The 19,974-nt window shown below is 37.8% G+C and overlaps 1 long non-coding RNA gene across 1 annotated transcript; it reads right to left on the reverse strand.

Annotated features, from left to right (window-relative positions):
• Window positions 1-351: 351 nt before the first annotated feature.
• On the reverse strand, window positions 352-1,544 carry LOC149838326 (uncharacterized). Its single transcript, XR_016432178.1, has 2 exons — window positions 801-1,544; window positions 352-680 (listed from the first exon to the last, which is right to left on the reverse strand). It is a non-coding gene; the product is annotated as an uncharacterized LOC149838326 (long non-coding RNA).
• Between the last annotated feature and the right edge of the window lie 18,430 nt (window positions 1,545-19,974).

Genomic DNA, 19,974 nt, shown 5'->3' on the forward strand with positions numbered 1-19,974 from the left:
CCGATGGATATCCAGAAAAATTTGTCCCAAACATGCCTGCATGTTACTCCGGTCGGATTCAGGTCGACCCGAATAATATTCAGTATGGAATTTTTCATGTCCATATACTCGAGAACTTGGGTTCAGTTTGGGCTGGGTATCCAACGCAAAACCGACCAGTTGACAGGCCTACTTATTTTTCTCTCAATTTGAAGATGGAAAATGGAAAAGGAACGTATAGTAATATCAGTCAATAAATGTCTAACAAGAAAAAAGCACATCAGATACCCATTACACTAGGAAATTTTAGTTCATGACTGCACGTGATAAAATCATATAAAATTGTATCCATGATATAAACTGAGAAATCACTTCCACAAATTTTCATAAGATTGATAAAAGTTTCTACTACAATTTTACAGAAATCAAAGTACAAAATCATTACAAGAATTAAAGCAGATAAATGAGCAAAGTTCAGGCTGACATTTATAAAATTCCATGAACCGGAAAATACATGTTTGTTTCAAGCTCATCTCAACTCTTGTTCCCTCTCACAGATGGCGTGATCCTCTCGATACAAACTTCACACACAATCTCATATATCACATCCCCCTCCAGTACTAATTCCAAAGTGACAACACTGGAAATGGCTCATAATGAAATGCCAGATCTTGGGAATTATAATATTCACTTGAGTCATCCTGTCAATGCTTGCAACTCATAAATAACATCAGATAATTAGAAGAAAAAATAAAACACAACTATAGAAAATCGAACATCACTGCCTTCATATTTTGCAACATCCTCACCGAAATTATTACCTTTTGAATCGCTGCATCAATCAAGACAAAATTGTCCAGACATTATCAGCAACATCCTTATCATTACCTCTTCCCATTAGCACCTTCTATGTTTCCTGGAAAATGAAACTTGATGATTGGTTAAAACTACTGTATACGTGTGTACATGCACGAACTCCATATCAACCACAATGAGACATGCCTGAACACGCTGGGGAAAAACAGTCAGATTTTCTAGCACTAAATGTTCAGCTCCACTCCTAGATGGCAATCGATTCCAAATATTGATTATCAAGGAATCTCTGTTATACAACTCGAAGAAGTCACATCAAAATATAAGCACAATTATGAAGAGGGATCGGATAAAAATAGTGCATGGGTGTATCTACTGTGGTTCTGAACCACAATATGTTATTGTGGCAAAATCTAGGTTTACATAAGCCCAAAACAAAAGTCAAAAACTAGCCCTTAGATCATTTTGTGCATGTTCTATTTACTATTTTCATGTGTTAAACTTGACACCAACATAATGTTTTGGCATTGCTAAACGATATTTATCATCATGAATTGTAAGCTAATGAGTGTTCATACTGATAAAAATTGATTCCTATAACATATTGACAGATGATTAAACCTACTAGAATGGCAAATAAACTACACCAGTTTAGTTAGGTCTAACATTTGGTGCATAATTATCAAAAACGCGCCTCAAGGTGCAAATAGCGTGCCTCGCCTTGAGGTGAGGCCCTCTGCGCCTTGAGCCGCAGGTAAATAGCACAAGAAAGAAAAAAAAGAAAAACAAAGAAAGAAAAGAAAGAAAAGAAAGGAAAAGAAAGAAATGGAAGGAAAGAAAGAAAAGGAAGAAAGAAAGAAAGAAAAAAATAAAGAAAACTATTTATATTTGCAATTTTCTGTAGAAGAAGAAAAAAATGTTAATTTCGTTATTTATTTGCAATTTTCTGCTTCTTATTGAGTGTTACTTTATCAAAAAAGTATTTTTATTATTTATTTGTATTTTTAGATATTTTTAAAGGTTTTTTTTGAAGTTAAAGAAAAAAATTCTGAGGCTTATGCCTTACGCCTCGCTTCAGTTTTCGGTGGAGCGCTACGCTACACAACACTTTTCACAACATTGATTTGGTATCTCAACACAAGCAAACAAGAGAATATATGGCATCATAGTTCGAATCCATAACATATCTTGTCATATATATACAATTTTAAACGGCCATGCTGTTTAGCTCACCAGAACTTTCCAACCCTAACAAATTATTTTGAAATTCTAAGTTGATGCTTTACATCAACTTACATCAACTTTCATCAGTACTGATATTTCAGTAATTTGTATAAAAATGTGCATCATCAATTCCTTATATTATGAAAGTACAACAAACAAACACCCCCAATGATAACGTGTAATAACCTCAATTTTTGACAACTATTTGTTTAAATTTATTTGAAAATAATGGGTATTTTTCTAAATTTGGGCCTCAGATCCACATTTCGGATCTAAGATCCATAAAGTGGTCTTTATATCCACATCTAAAATAAAACTAATAATAACAATAATAATAATAAATGAATAAAATTTTAATTTTTAAAATTTATCCGAGGATCCACAGTTGGATCCATTTGGATCCAACTTGTGGATCCATATCGTTTAGGGTCGGGTTACGGGTCTCGGGTCCGGACCCGAGCCGCGCCCCTGTGTAAACAACCTTTTAAAGAAAAGGGGCAACCCGATAAGGGTTGCCCGATAAAACTGTAACACAAACAAGAAAGGGGGGTAGGGAGGTTACGCAGGGCGTAACCGACCCCGCGCCTCTCGGCAGAGGAGGGGGGTCTGGGCCGATAAAAGGAGGAGTGGAGAGAGGGTTTTTCCCTCTTCACTCAGTGTCTCTCTCTTTCTGTCTGTGTGCGCACGCTGGAGGAAGGGGTTTCGATCGCCGGAAAACCTGCGGCAAACAACAGCCGAGTCTACCTGCCACAGTTGCAGTGAGGAGCGACACCCGCAGCCCTGCCTTCGCGTCCCCAGCCTCCGATCGCCGAAGAAATCTTCAAAAAGGTACGGGTCTTCTTGGAATCGGGGTGAGGAATTGAACATGGGTTCGATTCCGTGAGTGGATTTAAGGGGAGGATTTGGGGTTTCTGTCAACCCTAAACCTAAAACCCCAAATCTATGATTTGGGGGTTTCGGAGTTTTTCCTAATGAGGGGTGTTTTCTTTTGTTTTTGTTGGATTTCTGGAAAAAGGGGCGGCTCAAGAGAAGTTGTGGCATTATCGACTTTGATATCGTTATGATGAGCCTGTTAAAATTTTTTTTTTCAAAGGGTCGTTAGTCATTCAGTCCTAAGAAGATAGTTCTTGTGATAATGCTGAAATTTTCTTGTGTTTAAAAATCATTTGATACTATTTAGTTGAATAAATGAAATAGCTTCATTTACACTTTAGTTTAGGCATTAAGATGTTTGGGGATTTTCATTAGGTGACTTTAAGTCTTATTTCCTAAGAGTTTTGTGGATGATTTTCTTAGTACACAGGATTTTCTTCATTAAGCATGAGTGCACAGTTTCCATATTTATAGCTCCATGGCCCGATCCCTTCTTTTAGAAGAAAAAAATTTCTGTGCAAGTTAATGAGCCCAACCTAGTCTTTTGCTCCTGTTGAAATCCTTGCGTTTGATTTGCTTTTGCTTTTGCTTTTGCTGTTTCGATTTGGGTTATCAAGCCTCAGAAATCTATTTCAAATTTTGTCTTGCAATTTCATATTGTGATGTGCCAAATAGGAGGACAGAATTATCAAGTATACATAGCCGACCTCCACTCTTTTGTACAGTCCTCCATTCATATTCGATATAACATGTAAACTGGGCACATTTGTTATCACTAGCTCACTGAATTTTTGTTTGTTTCAAAAGCTTATTGAGAGTTTGACTGTTTTCATTAATGTGTTCTAAGTTGTCCATTTACAGAAGTATTGGTCATCCGCACTGATATTTCAGGTTGTTCATTAACAAAATCTTGAATGGGTTCATTTGTGTTTTTCTGTAGGCGTTCTATTGATAGAAGTTGAAATTCCTTTACTTTACTTTTCACTTTCACATTGACAGAATGTTGCACATCAACCTAATACCCTATAGCTTGAGGGTTATTATTTGTTACACTGTAGCAGGTATATTACTGCTTCTGTTAGACAGGTTTATCATATAAGTTATGCACAAGCCTTATATGAAGGCTACCTGAAATCGTAGGCCCTGGGTAGTGATCAGTTGATCCTTGTGATTTCAAATGTGATTATTTTTCCTAGTACTGGTTGCAAACTGTATTCTTCTTTCCTGTAAATCTATGTAATTTCAATATGATTGGTGGATATGTAGTCGGCTGAATTGAATGGACTGTTTAGTTAGGAAGATGGGGGTCCAGGATAGGTAAGCCCGACCATCTTACCTAGCATATGTCTAACCTTACATTTCTGTCTGATAATTGGTAAATGTTATTTTTGCATTACATGATATCGGTTGTACAATCATGCATGTGAGCATGACTCGGTTACTGGTTTTCTTTTGAGCACGTATGTTTGATGAATATGTGAAACTTTACATATACACTCACACACTCAAAAGAAATATGCATTGGTTAATACACACATATGATGTAGGTACCACGCATAGTGGAAATGCATATGAATGAGCAATGACATGCATATGTTTGGGTTTATGATTGCATGAGTGCACATGCTTTTGGCACTTTGCCCTAGTGTTATGAATGAAACACTAATTTGGTTTTATTATGTGGTGCATCGATGGCCTAAATGGACCATCACCGGCCTGGGGTGCCGTGGGTTTGGTTTGCTTTCACGTATGTTTTAACTGCATTACTTGAACCACATAAGATGGTTTGGCACATTACTACACTGTTTTAGTTGATTATACGGGGTGGAGTTCCGTAAGGGCCCCCGCAAGGGAGGATGCAAGTTTTCACTTTACTATTGCATCACTTGAACCACATAAGATGGTTTGGCACATTACTACACTGTTCTAGTTGATTATACGGGCTGGAGTTCCGTAAGGGCCCCCGCAAGGGAGGATGCGGGTTTTCACTTTACTTTTGCATATGATGTTGCAAACTTAAAGAATTAACTTTAATAAAAATATAATAAAAACAGTGTAATATACATTCTGGGATATCTCATCTGGAGTATGAGAATCTTAGAGATCCGGTCTTGGAGAGACTGTGAGGATACAAAAAAACTCCGTGTGCTATAATTTTGTCACCTGAACTCGATATTGAGGTTCTTTCTCCTGGCTACGGTTTTAGGGAGAGTCCGGCATTTTATCCGAGAGTGGTGTGTTTGACACAGTTGTTGTTTATGGTACCAAGGAAGTAGCACTTGTGGGCGTGGGGTGTCCCATGTGTCCCCAACATTAGATGTGGAGGTCTAATGTTCCGAAGGTGATTCGGTCGAGGGCTAAGTTGGAACCCAGTAATAAAATACAAATTGTGTGCTAAGCTACCCTGGGAACCTACTTGACCTCGGGGATTGTACCCGTTTGGTGTATCCGCGGGCACGGTAATTAAAAAGAGGAACTTAAAGTTGCGTGCATTTAATAGGGCATGCATATGGAAAGATGAAACTTAAATGAAAGATAACAGAAGAAATCATGCATTGCACATAACCATGCATTTTCCTGTTATGCATTAGATCATGCATGTTTGAATCATTCTCTATATCATGACATGATTTGGTGGTAGCATATGATTTACTTCTTGAAATCATGTTGCAAGGTTTGGTTATTTAGTTCTTGATATATGGTACTGCTTTACTGTTCTTGACTGGTGAGCATATGTAATTGTTGGTAGGTATGGATATTTGAATGCTGCAAATTTTATATCTGCACTCACTCAAATCATTGCATGAAATCTTATCCATGTTCTTTGTCTCACCTGGTTTCTTTAGAAATAGATGTGCTCAGAATTTCGGTTCTGACACCCTACTTTGTTGGTTTTTCACAGGAAATGGTGAACAGTGAAGTTGGGCATGCATCTGGGGATGGATGAGAGTGATACTTGAGCTTGACCGCTTTAGTAGGGGACAGAGTGGCTCTTTCTTTTGTCTTAGTTCTTTTTAATTTCTGCAGTTGTTACTTCACTTTTGAGTTGTGTATGACTCTTATTGGTTCATTAATAAAAGAGTTTTAGTTGGTTCTCATGGATGATGGTTGCAAGTTCGTTTGTGGTGGTTGGGCTATCCAATGGAAATTGAAACTGTGAGGACCCCGGATCTCTGGGAAGGTTTCCGCATTGAAATATATATATATATATATATATATATATATATATATATATATATATATATATATATATTCCGCATTTTTAAAGGGTATGGATTGGGGTCGTTACATAACGCCTAAAATTAGCACAGGATTTTAATATTTTATAGAGCAAATACAATTTATAAACTTGTTATTGACCATGTAAAAGCTGATATCACACACACATACATCTTATTGTGTGGTGCCGAACCAATGTAACTTATCATTATACATGATTTAGATAGATTTAATCTCCAAAACCAAAGATCATGCTCGGCCTATTCCATTCACTATTCTCATGCACCAAAATTGAGCCCAACACTATGTCACATGGGTGCGGGTGCGGCGCAATTTCAAAAATTTTGGACACGGGGACTCTGCTATATATATATATATATATATATATATATATATATATATATATATATATATATATATATATAACAATAAATTAATAATAAGATTGTAAATTTTAAGGCAAAAATAAAAAAGTAATTCTTATATATATATATATATATATATATATAATTATATATATAACAATAAATTAATAATAAGATTGTAAATTTTAAAACAAAAATAAAAAAGTAATTCTTAACAACACAGTATGGCAGGGGCCTCCGCCCCCTGCCGGAAAAAAAGAATGAGGCAGGGGGCTCCGCCCCTTGCCGAAAAATAAGAACGAGGCAGGGGGCAGCCCCTGCAGGAAAATACATCTGAGGCAGGGGCAGCCCCCTGCAGGAAAATACATCTGAGGCAGGAGCAGCCCCCTGCAGGAAAATAAAGTATGGCAGGGGCCTCCGCCCCCTGTCGGAAAACAAGGAGGAAGGGGGAGCCCCCTGTCGAACGAAGAGGAAGAAGAACGGAAGAGGGAGGAGGCATACCTGAGACCGGTGGCTGGTGTCGCCTGCGGCTACGGTCGTCGGGGTCTGGGTAGCCGACGTGACTGTAGGGGATGAAGACCGGACGACTAGGGGGAGGCAAAGATCGACAGGGTAAGCCCCTCCCCCTGTGGTAAACCCCTCTTTAGGGTTCGGCCCCGACGCAGGTAACATTTTGGATTTGGGTGGGGTCTGGATCCGAACCTGACCCGAATCCAAAATGAGTTTGAAAATGGACATTTATAGACTCAGTCAAAGTTGACCGAGTCTATAAAGTGGACAGACTCAGCCCAGGTGCATTGACCGCGTCTGACACCTATTGACCGAGTTTGCCCTATGTCGGGGCGTGTCGATGCGGGTGCGTCGCCTCCCTAGCCGAGTCCGTGTGACATAGGTCCAACATGATATTTTGGACCCTTTATAAATAATGCTTATCACCATGAAATTGTACACTTAATTTTTCACATATTGAAAGTTTTATGACACAATGGTAGTGATCTACTAGCCTAGTAAATAAACCATGCTAAACATGTCTGCAAGTTAGATCTAAAATTCGATGGTTAATCCAACCAAACAAGGAAGTGCACCCACCATAAGGTAACATGGTTCAGAATGGCAATAAATTTTCCAATATACATATATATATATATATATATATATATATATATATATATATATATATATATATATATATATATATCATGTATTTGAGTTGGTACCAAAACCAATACTAGTTTCCAGCCATTTTGGCTATGTGGTTATTGCCAATAAAAAAGGGATATTTAGCTTCTGACGCTAAGATGGCTAAAGCTTGTAGGACAATGTGTTTTTGGAGGATTCTCATTATCCCTAATAAATTCCAAAATTCAAATTACTTTATATATATATAAGGGGGAGAGTATATATATATATATATATATAGAGAGAGAGAGAGAGAGAGAGAGAGAAACTGGAATATGTTTACCAACCAAATATGTTTGTCGGTATGAATCGAGATTTTCATAGGATTTTTTGCAAATCTAACCCTGCAGATGCATTCGGCATGGTCCATTTTCTAGAAATCGACTGTTGGATCATCATAATCAGATCAAAAAATGTGATTTTTTATGCTTGAATATTCATGAAAATTCTAAGCCATTGATTTTCAAACTTTAAAATATCCTTCTTAGACATCGTAATTGGAAGATCCAAGAGTCTATTTCTATAAAACCAAGAATCTATATCACATCCGAATGGTGAAATTTTCAAAAAAAAAAAAAAACCTTATGAAAATCATGGTTCATACCAGTAATGAGTAAACATATTTGGTTGGTAAACAAATTTCAGTTACCTTTATATATATATATATATATATGAGCTTAAGAGATATCTTCTTATAATTCACTTAGCAGAAAACAAGCTTTAGGGCATGTTTGGAAGAGAGAAAAACTCTCATAGGAAAAGAAAGTTTTGCCCATGAGAGTTTTTTATATAAAAAGTTTTCCAAAAGAAAGTTTTTCGCTTGTTTGTGTAGCATGAGAAAAACAAAGTGAAAAAATGAGAGAGAGGAGGAGGGTGGTGGTGAGATGGATGGTGGGAAGTGTAAAAATAAATTTTCTCTTGGTAGGAAACATTCCTCCACACACCCCTCCCCCATGGAGGAATGTTTCCTATCAAAAAATGTACTTTTTAGAAAAACTCTACAACAACAAACAACAACAACTACGCCTTCATCCCAAAACAATTGGGGTCAGCGATATGAACCAAAAAAGAAATTCATTTTGGGTCTTCCACATGAATCCTTTTCCTCCAATCATTTCTATCCAACGCCATGTCCTCGGTGAGGTTCAAAGCATTCATATCCTTTCCTATCATCTCCATCCAAGTCTTCCTAGGCCTACCCCGACCTCTTTTAACTAATATATTTTCCCATTTCTCCAACCTTCTAACTGGAGCATCATTAGGCCTTCGCCGAATATGTCCAAACCACCGTAAACGATTCTCTCGCATCTTATTTTTAATGGGTGCAACACCTACCTTCTTACGTATCTCTTCGTTCCGAATCTTATCTTTTATTGTATTTCCACACATCCATCTAAGCATCCGCATCTCAGCTACACTCATTTTTTGAATATGATGTCTCTTGGCAGCCCAACATTCCGTACCATATAGTAAAGTGGGTCAAATAGTCGTCCTATAAAACTTTCCCTTCAACCGCAATGGCATTCTACGATCGCACAGCACTCCAGTAGCACTTTTCCATTTCATCCACCCAACCTTTATCCTATGATTTACATCTCCATCAATTTCTCCATACATTTGAATGATGGATCCCAAATATTTGAAATAATCATTCACCGGTATATCTTGCTCACCAAGCTTCACTACACTCCCATCACTACTTCGTTGCTTACTAAACCGACATTCCATATATTCAGTCTTACTCTTACTCAACTTAAAACCTCTAGCTTCCAATGTCTGTCTCCATAATTCTAACTTAGCATTAACCCCAGCTCTAGACTCATCAATCAAAACAATATCATCAGCAAACAACATACACCACGGTACATTTTCTTGAATTGATCTCGTAAGCTCATCCATCACTATCGCAAATAGGAAAGGGCTTAAAGCAGATCCTTGATGTAACCCAACCGTTATCGGAAAATTGGTTGTCACCCCTCCACAAGTGCGGACATTGGTTACTACTCCTTCATACATATCTTTAATTATACTAATGTACTTGAGAGAAACACCTTTCTTCATCATTGTCCACCAGAGAACGTCCCTAGGTACTCTATCGTATGCCTTCTCTAAATCAATAAAAACCATATGCAAATCTTTGTTCCTCTCTCTATATCTTTCAATAAGTTGTCTAAGAAGATGTATAGCTTCCATAGTTGATCGTCCAGGCATAAAACCAAATTGATTCTCCGATATCATGACAACCTTCCTCAACCTAGACTCAATCACCCTCTCCCAAAGTTTCATAGTATGACTCATGAGTTTTATACCACGATAGTTTGTGCAATCTTGTATATCACCCTTATTCTTATATAAAGGCACCAAAGTACTCTTCCTCCACTCATTAGGCATCTTATTTGTTCGCCAAATCAAGTTAAAAAGATTTGTCAACCATTCTAAACCTTTCTCTCCCAAGCATTTCCAAGCCTCGATAGGTATACCATCTGGGCCAACTGCCCTTCTTGATTTCATTTTCTTCAAAGCCTCTGCAATTTCTTTCTTTTGAATCTTGCGCATGAAGTCACGATTTATCTCATGAAAAGGAATGGAGAAGTCTCCAAGATCTTGAGCATGACTATCATTAAATAGCTTATCAAAATAATTTTTTCATCTCTCCTTAATCTCCTCATCTTTGACTAAAACCCTTTGCGTTTCATCTTTGATACATCTAACCATACCCAAATCCTTCGATTTCCTATCTCTCATCTTTGCAAGCCTATAAATATCCTTCTCGCCTTCTTTGGTATCCAACTTGTCATAAAACTCTCTAAGAGAAAAAGTCTCTCTCGTTTGGAAGGGTCGGAAAGTACGGATTTTCCATTTTGCATCACTTTTCCTACATCTTTCTCGCTTCCAAATGTGCCCTTAGATCAGACACTTTTCATGTTTAGATGTGTTTTTGGAGAGAAAAAATCAATGGCTCATATTGCACTAAAACTCTATCATAAAAAGAATCAAATGTTTTGGTTAAATTGATTCTATTCACAGCATTATTTTTAGTAAACAAACAATGATAAACACATTGACAAGTTCAGATTAAGCAAAAAAAATACTTGTAACTATGTTTTTTTAAAGTGTTTAGGATGTTTAGGTCCTTTAGGAGATAAAACTGTTTACGAGCTACTAATTTTCGTATAGATATATATCTGCTACCATCTCCTGTATGTGCAATCTAGTTGGAAAATCATATGTGCAAGTTGTATCCACTCAATCTGACCTCAGATATGATTAGCATAGTTTGTTAGGGATCACGCTTTCAATCATCTTTTTTAATGTAAAAATATGATTTTCTTGAGTCATAAAAATTTGTTACATTGCAGGCCCTTGATTATTTTAAACCCTTGCAAAGCCAACTTACATGTTCTAAAACATGGTCCAAAACCTGTTTTATACCAAAGAAACTACATAGATCACAACTATAAGGTTAAATCTACAAAAGTAGAACAATGTAAAACAAGTGTTTTCTACTAGATTGCATGTACAAAAGACTAGCAAATTTATGTCCTATATATAGGTTAAATACTCGGTACTAATGAAGGTAAGAAACTATTGAGCTGGAAACCATAGGTGCAAGTTGCATCAACTCAAATTGACCACATATACATGTTCAACATGGTTTGTTTAATGAGATCAGCCTTTAGATAGACTTTTTCCAGTAAAAGCACTATTTTTGAGTCATGAAGTTTCAGTATATCGTAGGTGGTTGATTTTTGGATCCTTGAGGAACCTGTTTACATGTCACAATCACATTATTCAAAAGTCATTACCTACCAAATGAACAAGATAGATCAGATCTGTAGTGTCCAATCTATAAAAAATAAAAAATAAAAAATAAAAACTGAAAAAAGGTTATTTCTACTCAATAGTTCTAATCCTTCATTAGTGCCAAATATATATATATATATAGGTTAAAGATTCCTACTCTCCTCTAAGATGGTCATGCTTGTCACATATGGTCAACCCTCATATTTTACTCAAAATAATCAAGGCATCTGACCCAACTCAACCGGAACTAAATGGACAAAAATAAGAACTATTGGTAATTTGTTTCCTTCTGGTTGTTTCATTTATATGGATAGAATCAGTGTTATCAGTATTGTATCGTACAGAACAATAAGATGACCGATACAATTTGAGACCCATATCATATTTGGTACGATTATTGTACCAATACGATATGAATCGTACGATACATAGGTGTATCATACCGTATTGTATGATACGCCCCGCATCGTACGAGTCGAGCACTTTTTTTTTACTTTTTTAGCACTGGAAAAGTGGTGACCACTTATGGGGATCACTTTTTAGCCCCCAAGAGTCATTTTGACCCTGTTTTTGCATGTTCTCCCTGAAAGAAAGGAGCCTTCGATCTCCACGTTTGCCTGTCACAGAGAAAGAGAGAGAGATTTCAGAGAAAGGGGTTCAGTCAATGATCGGCTGACCCTATCATTCTATTAAATGTATTAAGTAAAGTAAAACTAGGGTACAAAAATACCCCTTTGTACATGTTAATTTACATATACACCAATTGGGTCTGGACCCGATCCAATATATAAATGGATCGGGTCAGACATATACACGGTGATGACTTCTTTTCAGCTTCCCTCAAGTTGTGCATGGTGCTGAACCATGTACAACTTGCTTTTCAGAAACCAAAATCTGTCCTTCGTCAACCCTTTAGTGAGAATGTCAGCAATTTGTTTTTCAGTTGGCACATACATAGGCTTAATCTCTTTATCTTCAACCTTTTTTCTAATAAAATGTTGATCTATTTCAATGTGTTTTGCTCGACTATGGTAGATGGGATTGAAGGACATATTGATGGCACTTTGATTGTCACACAGCAACAGTGACCGAGCAATCGGTTCTCCCATTTCTGTCAGGAGATGTCTTATCCATGCAGCCTCGGTCGTGGCAGTGGCCATGGATCTGTATTCAGCCTCAGTGCTCGATCTAGCAACCGTCTTTTGTTTTCTACTGCTCCAGGATATCAAGTTTGGCCCAATGAAGCTGCAATAACCGGATACTGATCGTCGTTCGTCTGGATCACCCGCCCAATCAGCATCAGCATAAGTGACGATCTCATGGCCCTCATGGCCCCCCGCCTGGATCTAATTCCCTTTTTTTGTATACCAGCCCATCACCAAATGTACCCTTCAGGTGATAAAGTATATGTTTAACTGCCTCCATATGTGACATACGAGGTTCATGCATAAACTGGGATACCTGATTAACCGAATATACTATATCAGGTTTAGTAAAAGTCAGATATTGCAACGTGCCAACTAAGTTGCGATACTTAGTGGGATCTTCATATATGTCCCCTTCTTTTGAACTCAGTTTCTGATGAATGACACTTGGAGTTGTCAACGGCTTACAATCTGTCATGCCTGCTCTGCTGAGAATGTCCAACGTGTATTTATGCTGAGTAAGGGTGAGTGTATCATTTCTTTTATCAACTTCTACCCCAAGAAAATATCGCAGCTCTCCCAAATCTTTCATCTTAAATCTCTGATTTAATAACTTCTTCACCTGCTCAATGTGACTTTTACAGTTTCCTGTGAAGATGATGTCATCTACATATATTAATAGGAAAGTAGTGACTCCTTGTTCATTGTGAATAAATAATGAGTGATCTAGAAGGGACCGAGAGAAGCCATGTTGTATCTCTAGAGAAAAACTGTCGAACCAGGAACGAGAGGCTTGTTTCAAACCATAGAGTGCTCTCTTTAACTTGCATACATATTCTTTGGCTTCTCGTTCTGCATATCCAGTGGGTTGTTCCATGTAAACTTCCTCTTTTAAATCCCCGTGCAAAAAAGCATTTTTTACATCCAGTTGGCTCAATGTCCATCCATATTTAATGGCTAGACCCAACACAATGCGAATGGTCCCCATTTTAACTACAGAACTGAAAGTTTCATCAAAGTCTTGGCCTTCCTCTTGTGTAAATCCCTTAGCTACAAGTCTAGCCTTGTACCTTTCAATGCTCCCGTCTGGTTTATACTTTATCTTATACACCCATTTTGACCCAACAACATTTTTGTTTTGTGGCCTGGGTACAATCTCCCATGTTTCACATTCATGTAGAGACGAATGTCTGTTGTCTGTGAAGATGGATCCGTACTCGTACAAGAGACGAATGAGGGCTCTTTCTCTCGCCGAGTGTACACAATACCTTTATACCTTGCTGGTTCCAAGACATGTGGAACAGTTTCTTCCGTTTGAGTTCCATTTGCTGATTCCTTATGTGTCTCCTTCTGACTGCAATTTTTTGGAGAGTCTACTTTACCATTTGAAAAAAGTTCTGAAGTTAACCATGGGTAGTATACCTTAATGTTGGGGCTTGAGTTATCAGCATGAAGGGTTGAATTAGCATCCTGAGCATCAAAGTTCATCTCATCGAAAATTACATTCCTTGATATCTTGACACGCTTACTCAGAGGATCATAGCACCTGTACCCTTTGTAGTCTTCTGCATATCCTATAAACCTGCATTTTAAGGCTTTATCTTGGAACTTGTGTCTGAGTGAGTTGTCAATGTGAACATAGCAAACAGACCCAAACACACGTAATGCATGGTAATCAGGTTGTATGCCAAAAAGAGAGAAATATGGTGACTTATTTTCTAAGATACTCATGGGCAATCGATTTATCACATGGACTGTGGAGTGAAAGGCCTCAGTTCATAATGATACAGGAAGATTGCTCCCGTGCATCATCCTCATTGCAGTCTCTATAATATGTCGATGCTTCCTCTCAGCAATCCCATTTTGTTGAGGTCTATGCGGGCAAGACACTCTTCTCTTTATTCCATTATGTTGAAGGAAACCAACAAAGTCATTCGAGGAGAATTCACCTCCTCCATCACACTGGAAATTGAGAATGTTGGTAGAAAAATGATTTTGAACAAAAGAATGAAATCTTTGGAACAATCCAAAAACTTCTGATTTGTGCTTCATAAAAAATATCCAAGTATAACGTGAGTAACTATCAATGAAAATAAGATAGTATTTACTGCCAGAAAGAAAAGTAATTGGAGCAGGACCCCAGACATCTGAACAAATGACCTCAAATGGCCTTGAAGCTCTTTTATTGATGGAAGCAAATGGTAAGACATGACTCTTACATAAAAGACAACTAGAACACTTTGTATCAACGACCTCTGAACTCAGACTGGACTTAGGAATAAAATTATTCAAGACAAGTTTTTCAATAAAATGACGACCACAATGGCCAAGACGACTATGCCAAAGTCTTGGCTTATTACATTCAGAAATATTAAATATAAAATCAGAATCAAAAAATTGGCGTTGGTGAGGCTTCAAGGATGAATAGTCGGAATGAATGGAGGAAGGATCTTCTTGAAAGATATACATGTTGCCCCATCGTTTTCCTTCAGCGAATGTCTTCCTCGTGCGAAGATCCTTGACATAAACAGAAAAGGGAGTAAATTCAACTGAAGCATTGGCATCATCAACAAGTTTTGAGACAGAAACAATGTTCTTTTGAATATTAGGTGCATGGATGACACTTGGAAGTTTAAGAGAGGACTTTGACATTGGTATAATGGCATTTCCAGTATGTGAGATTGAGTGATGAGATCCATCTGCTGTGACTATGCTATTCTTACCAACATAAGGAGTAAGAGTCAAGAATTTACCTGCATCACCTGTGACATGAGTAGCTGCTCCAGAGTCGACATACCAAATTCCTTTATCATTTTGCTTCATATTCAATCCTGCCAAGGCTGCCAACAGCAACTCCTTTACTTCTCCATCCTTCCTAGCCTCTGCTTGTAGAGTTTTCCCTTTGTTTTAAGGATTAAACCAACAATTTGCTTTAATGTGTTCTTTCTTATTGCATAGAAAACAAGTGGGAATGGGTCTTTGTCCTTGTATATTGGGTGTCGGAAGTATGCCACGACCTCCATAGGTGTTTCTCCCTTGGCCTCCTTTTCCTCGAAAAGAACTTCCTCGTCCTCGGCCATAATTCATTCCCATAGCCAGCACATCTTGTGTTCCTGAATTCCCATGAGAATCTTCAGAAGATCCTTTCAGAGTCATCTCATATTGCAATAATTTCGCACGAAGATCTTCAAACTTTGGAAGTTCTGGTAAACATAATAAGATAGTCGTCATAACATGATAGTCTGACCCCAATCCATTCAAGGTTTATTGTACTTTATCCTTTTCACTGACAAGACACCCAACGACAGCCAGTTGGTCCGTGATGCCTTTCATTTTGTTCAAGTATTCCATAACAGACATGGAATCTTTCTTCAGCATTTGAAACTCTCGCTTAAGATACATAATTCTTGCCTCAGAAATTTGTGAATAAGTCTGAACTAACTCATCCCACCAAGGAACCGAACAATCATCAGGAAGAGCAATAAGGACTTCCTGTGAGAGAGTTGAAGTGATGTAGGCCACTAACGATTGATCCCTCTTCATCCAAGTAACATATTCTGGGTTCTTAAGAAGAACAACAGATTGTTCTCCTTTATCGTCCGCCTTTTCCTGTGAGAGGAATTCTGGAGGCGGTGGAACAGATCCATCCAAATGATCAGAGAAGTCCTGACTCTTTATAAATGGAATGATCTGTCTTTTCCAGGTTAAGAAATTAGAGTTATTCAATTTTTCAGAGACTAGTTGACCGAGAAAGCTTGAGGACAGACATGACTGTCCATAAGAGGAATCCATGAAAACCTGGACTGACACTTAGGTATATCACAGCAGAGGACTCGGCTAACAGGGTTTTAGGTATATCACAACCGAGGTCTCGGCTGACAGGGCACTCGGTTGACACTTAGGTATAGATCAGCAGAGATACAGCAGTTCCAGAACCCACGAAAACAGCAGTTTTAGAATCACGCACAGCAGTTCCAACATGAGAGATACAACAGTTCCAGAACCCACGAAAATAGCAGTTTTAGAATCACGCACAGCAGTTCCAGAACCCACGAAAACAGCAGTTTCAGAATCACGAACTCAGAAATATTTTTCACACAGCTGAAATACTTCCAGAACCCACGAAACAGCAGTTTCAGAATCACGAACTCAGAAATATATTTTTCAGAATCACGAACTCACCGTGAATACTTCCAGAAAGGGTCGATTTCCAGAACCCACGAAACAGCGGTTTCAGAATCACGAACTTAGAAATATATATTTCAGAATCACGAACTCACCGTGAATACTTCCAGAAAGGGTCGATTTAGAATCATGAACTCACCGTGAAAAACTTTCAGAAAGGATCGACTGTCACCGTGAAACAGTCACCGTAAAAAGGATTTGTCTTTTACCGTGAAATCGAGCCACCGTGAAACAAAGGCAGCTCTTCAAGCACAGTCGTCACGCTGCTCTGATATCATGAAAGAAAGGAGCCTTCGATCTCCACGTTTGGCTGTCACATAGAAAGAGAGAGAGGGGAGAGAGAGAGAGAGAGAAGAGAGAGGGGTTCAATCAATGATCGGCTGACCCTATCATTCTATTAAATGTATTAAGTAAAGTAAAACTAGGGTACAAAAATACCCCTTTGTACATGTTAATTTACATATACACCAATTCTCCCTCCCCAAACCCCTTTTCTAAGCCTACCCACACTATTTTGAGATCAAATCTACCCTAGAAATTGGAGCTTTTGCTAGATGTGAGTCCTAGAAGTATGATTTTCCTCAAATCTCATCCATTTCCATCCTACTCAACCTTTTTTTGCTTCTAACCCACAAAACTGAACCCTAAAGCTCCTCTTTTACCCTAAAACCCCTCATTTCCATCATTCGCACTCGTTTTTTGGCTTTTAACTAGAGTTAGAGGAAGCGCTAGTAAGTATGGAGAAGCACGCTTTCCCGAAACGTGTTTCAAATGCGCAAAATGTGGCACTTTTGAAATGTTCGAAGAAGCGCACTTTTAAATGGGAAGTGAGCTTCCCATTAATGGGAAATGAGCTTCTCTTTTGAAGAAAACGAGATTCCCAACTCTGAGAATCATGTTTCCTTGTATTTTGGGGCTCAAACAATTTTGCACCTTATATAATTGATTTTTACCAAAAAATAAAAAGAAACATTATATTTTTGAAAGGGCAAATTTTTCCATCGTGAAAAAATATGTTAAAATTATGGAGACAGACATTGGAAGCTAGAGGTTTTAAGTTGAGTAAGAGTAAGACTGAATATATGGAATGTCGGTTTAGTAAGCAACGAAGTAGTGATGGGAGTGTAGTGAAGCTTGGTGAGCAAGATATACCGGTGAATGATTATTTCAAATATTTGGGATCCATCATTCAAAAGTATGGAGAAATTGATGGAGATGTAAATCATAGGATAAAGGTTGGGTGGATGAAATGGAAAAGTGCTACTGGAGTGCTGTGCGATCGTAGAATGCCATTGCGGTTGAAGGGAAAGTTTTATAGGACGACTATTAGACCCGCTTTACTATATGGTACGGAATGTTGGGCTGCCAAGAGACATCATATTCAAAAAATGAGTGTAGCTGAGATGCGGATGCTTAGATGGATGTGTGGAAATACAATAAAAGATAAGATTCGGAACGAAGAGATACGTAAGAAGGTAGGTGTTGCACCCATTGAAAATAAGATGCGAGAGAATCGTTTACGGTGGTTTGGACATATTCGGCGAAGGCCTAATGATGCTCCAGTTAGAAGGTTGGAGAAATGGGAAAATATATTAGTTAAAAGAGGTCGGGGTAGGCCTAGGAAGACTTGGATGGAGATGATAGGAAAGGATATGAATGCTTTGAACCTCACCGAGGACATGGCGTTGGATAGAAATGATTGGAGGAAAAGGATTCATGTGGAAGACCCAAAATGAATTTCTTTTTTGGTTCATATCGCTGACCCCAATTGTTTTGGGATGAAGGCGTAGTTGTTGTTGTTGTTGTTGTTGTAAAAAATATGTTAAAAGAGGGAAATGGGGAGGTTTTTCAAGTTTTTAGTGTTTGTGAAAGTGGTTTCTCCCTCTCTCATTCTCCAGCAACTTCGACAATCTCCAGCAACTCCAACGATCTCCGGCAACCATGGGGTCCTCAACTTAAGGTATGCCCTCTCTCTCTCTCTCTTTGCATTTCTTGTTTGTTGTTTTAAACTCTAATGAAGTTCAGTTCAGAGTTTTGGATTATTTTAAGATAATCTATTTCCTCTTTGCCTATGAGTTCCCTATAAGCCATTTGCTATGTTGTTTAGTTCTTCATCAAAAAGATTGGTGTTTGCTTTTGTCATTAGCAAGTTGTGAGGCTATGAGATTTTAAAGTTTTTGGTTTGACATACCATGCTCGATTAGTGATAGTACCTGTGACTGAATTACGATTAGGGTATTATGCCTTATAGGCTCATTCTATTTCTTCTTGCAAATTAGTAGGGGCTTAAGTAATTTTAGATTCACTAAAAGAAGAATACATTGCAAAAGCTTGAAGTTTGTGCTTGCAAGCAGAAATGTTTAACTTTGTTACTGTCCTAGGAAAGTATTCATAGATTTGGAAACTTAAATGAGCTTTTGAAATTCAAAGGTTAATGGTTTGGATTTGTTGGTAGTTGTCATGGTTTTTCAAATAAAAAGTTGGGTGATTTCTGGAATATGAAAACACTTTTAGAAATTCTTGTTTCTTTCTCGTAATCTTATTTATATTGTTCAAAATGTTGTATGTATATACATAATACATAAATTTTATATTTTGGTAAATTAGGAATAATATAATTACATTTCCACTTCTTGTTAGATTCCTATTTGCTTCTCTTTTGCTTCTCACTCGAATCCTAGGTTGCTTCCCTCTTTGTTTTCCCTTCGAATACTAGTTCGCTTTTCTTCCCGCTTCTTAGACGATTCTAGGTTCACTTCTAAGTCGTTCTGCACTTTTCGCTTCTTAAAATTTTAAAAGTGCCTCTCTTCTCGCTTCTGCTTCCCGCTCCCACTTGCTCGACCGAGAACTTTGCTTTTAACTCTTAAAACCGAGTCATAGTGGCGTGATTTATCCTAAATCTGCCCATTTCCATCATATACATTTTTGTGTCCTCTAACCCTCAAATCCAAACCTTAAGAGGGTTTGATTCAACATATTTGGAGCAAGGCTGCATCAAGAGACCCGGCATGAGATCATTGTACGCAGGTTTATGAAGGAAATATGATATTAAACCGGTGCAATTATTGTAAGAGGCAGATTCATGGAAACATTTTTAGGATGAAACTTTATTTAGTCGGCACAAGGCTTAACATAGTAGCATGCACTTCTAAGAATCTATTAAATGTTGTGAAATGACAGATGCAGCA

The sequence above is a fragment of the Nuphar pumila genome, chromosome 5, assembly GCF_984573655.1.
Source record: "Nuphar pumila chromosome 5, dmNupPumi1.hap1.1, whole genome shotgun sequence".
Classification (NCBI taxonomy): Eukaryota; Viridiplantae; Streptophyta; class Magnoliopsida; order Nymphaeales; family Nymphaeaceae; genus Nuphar; species Nuphar pumila.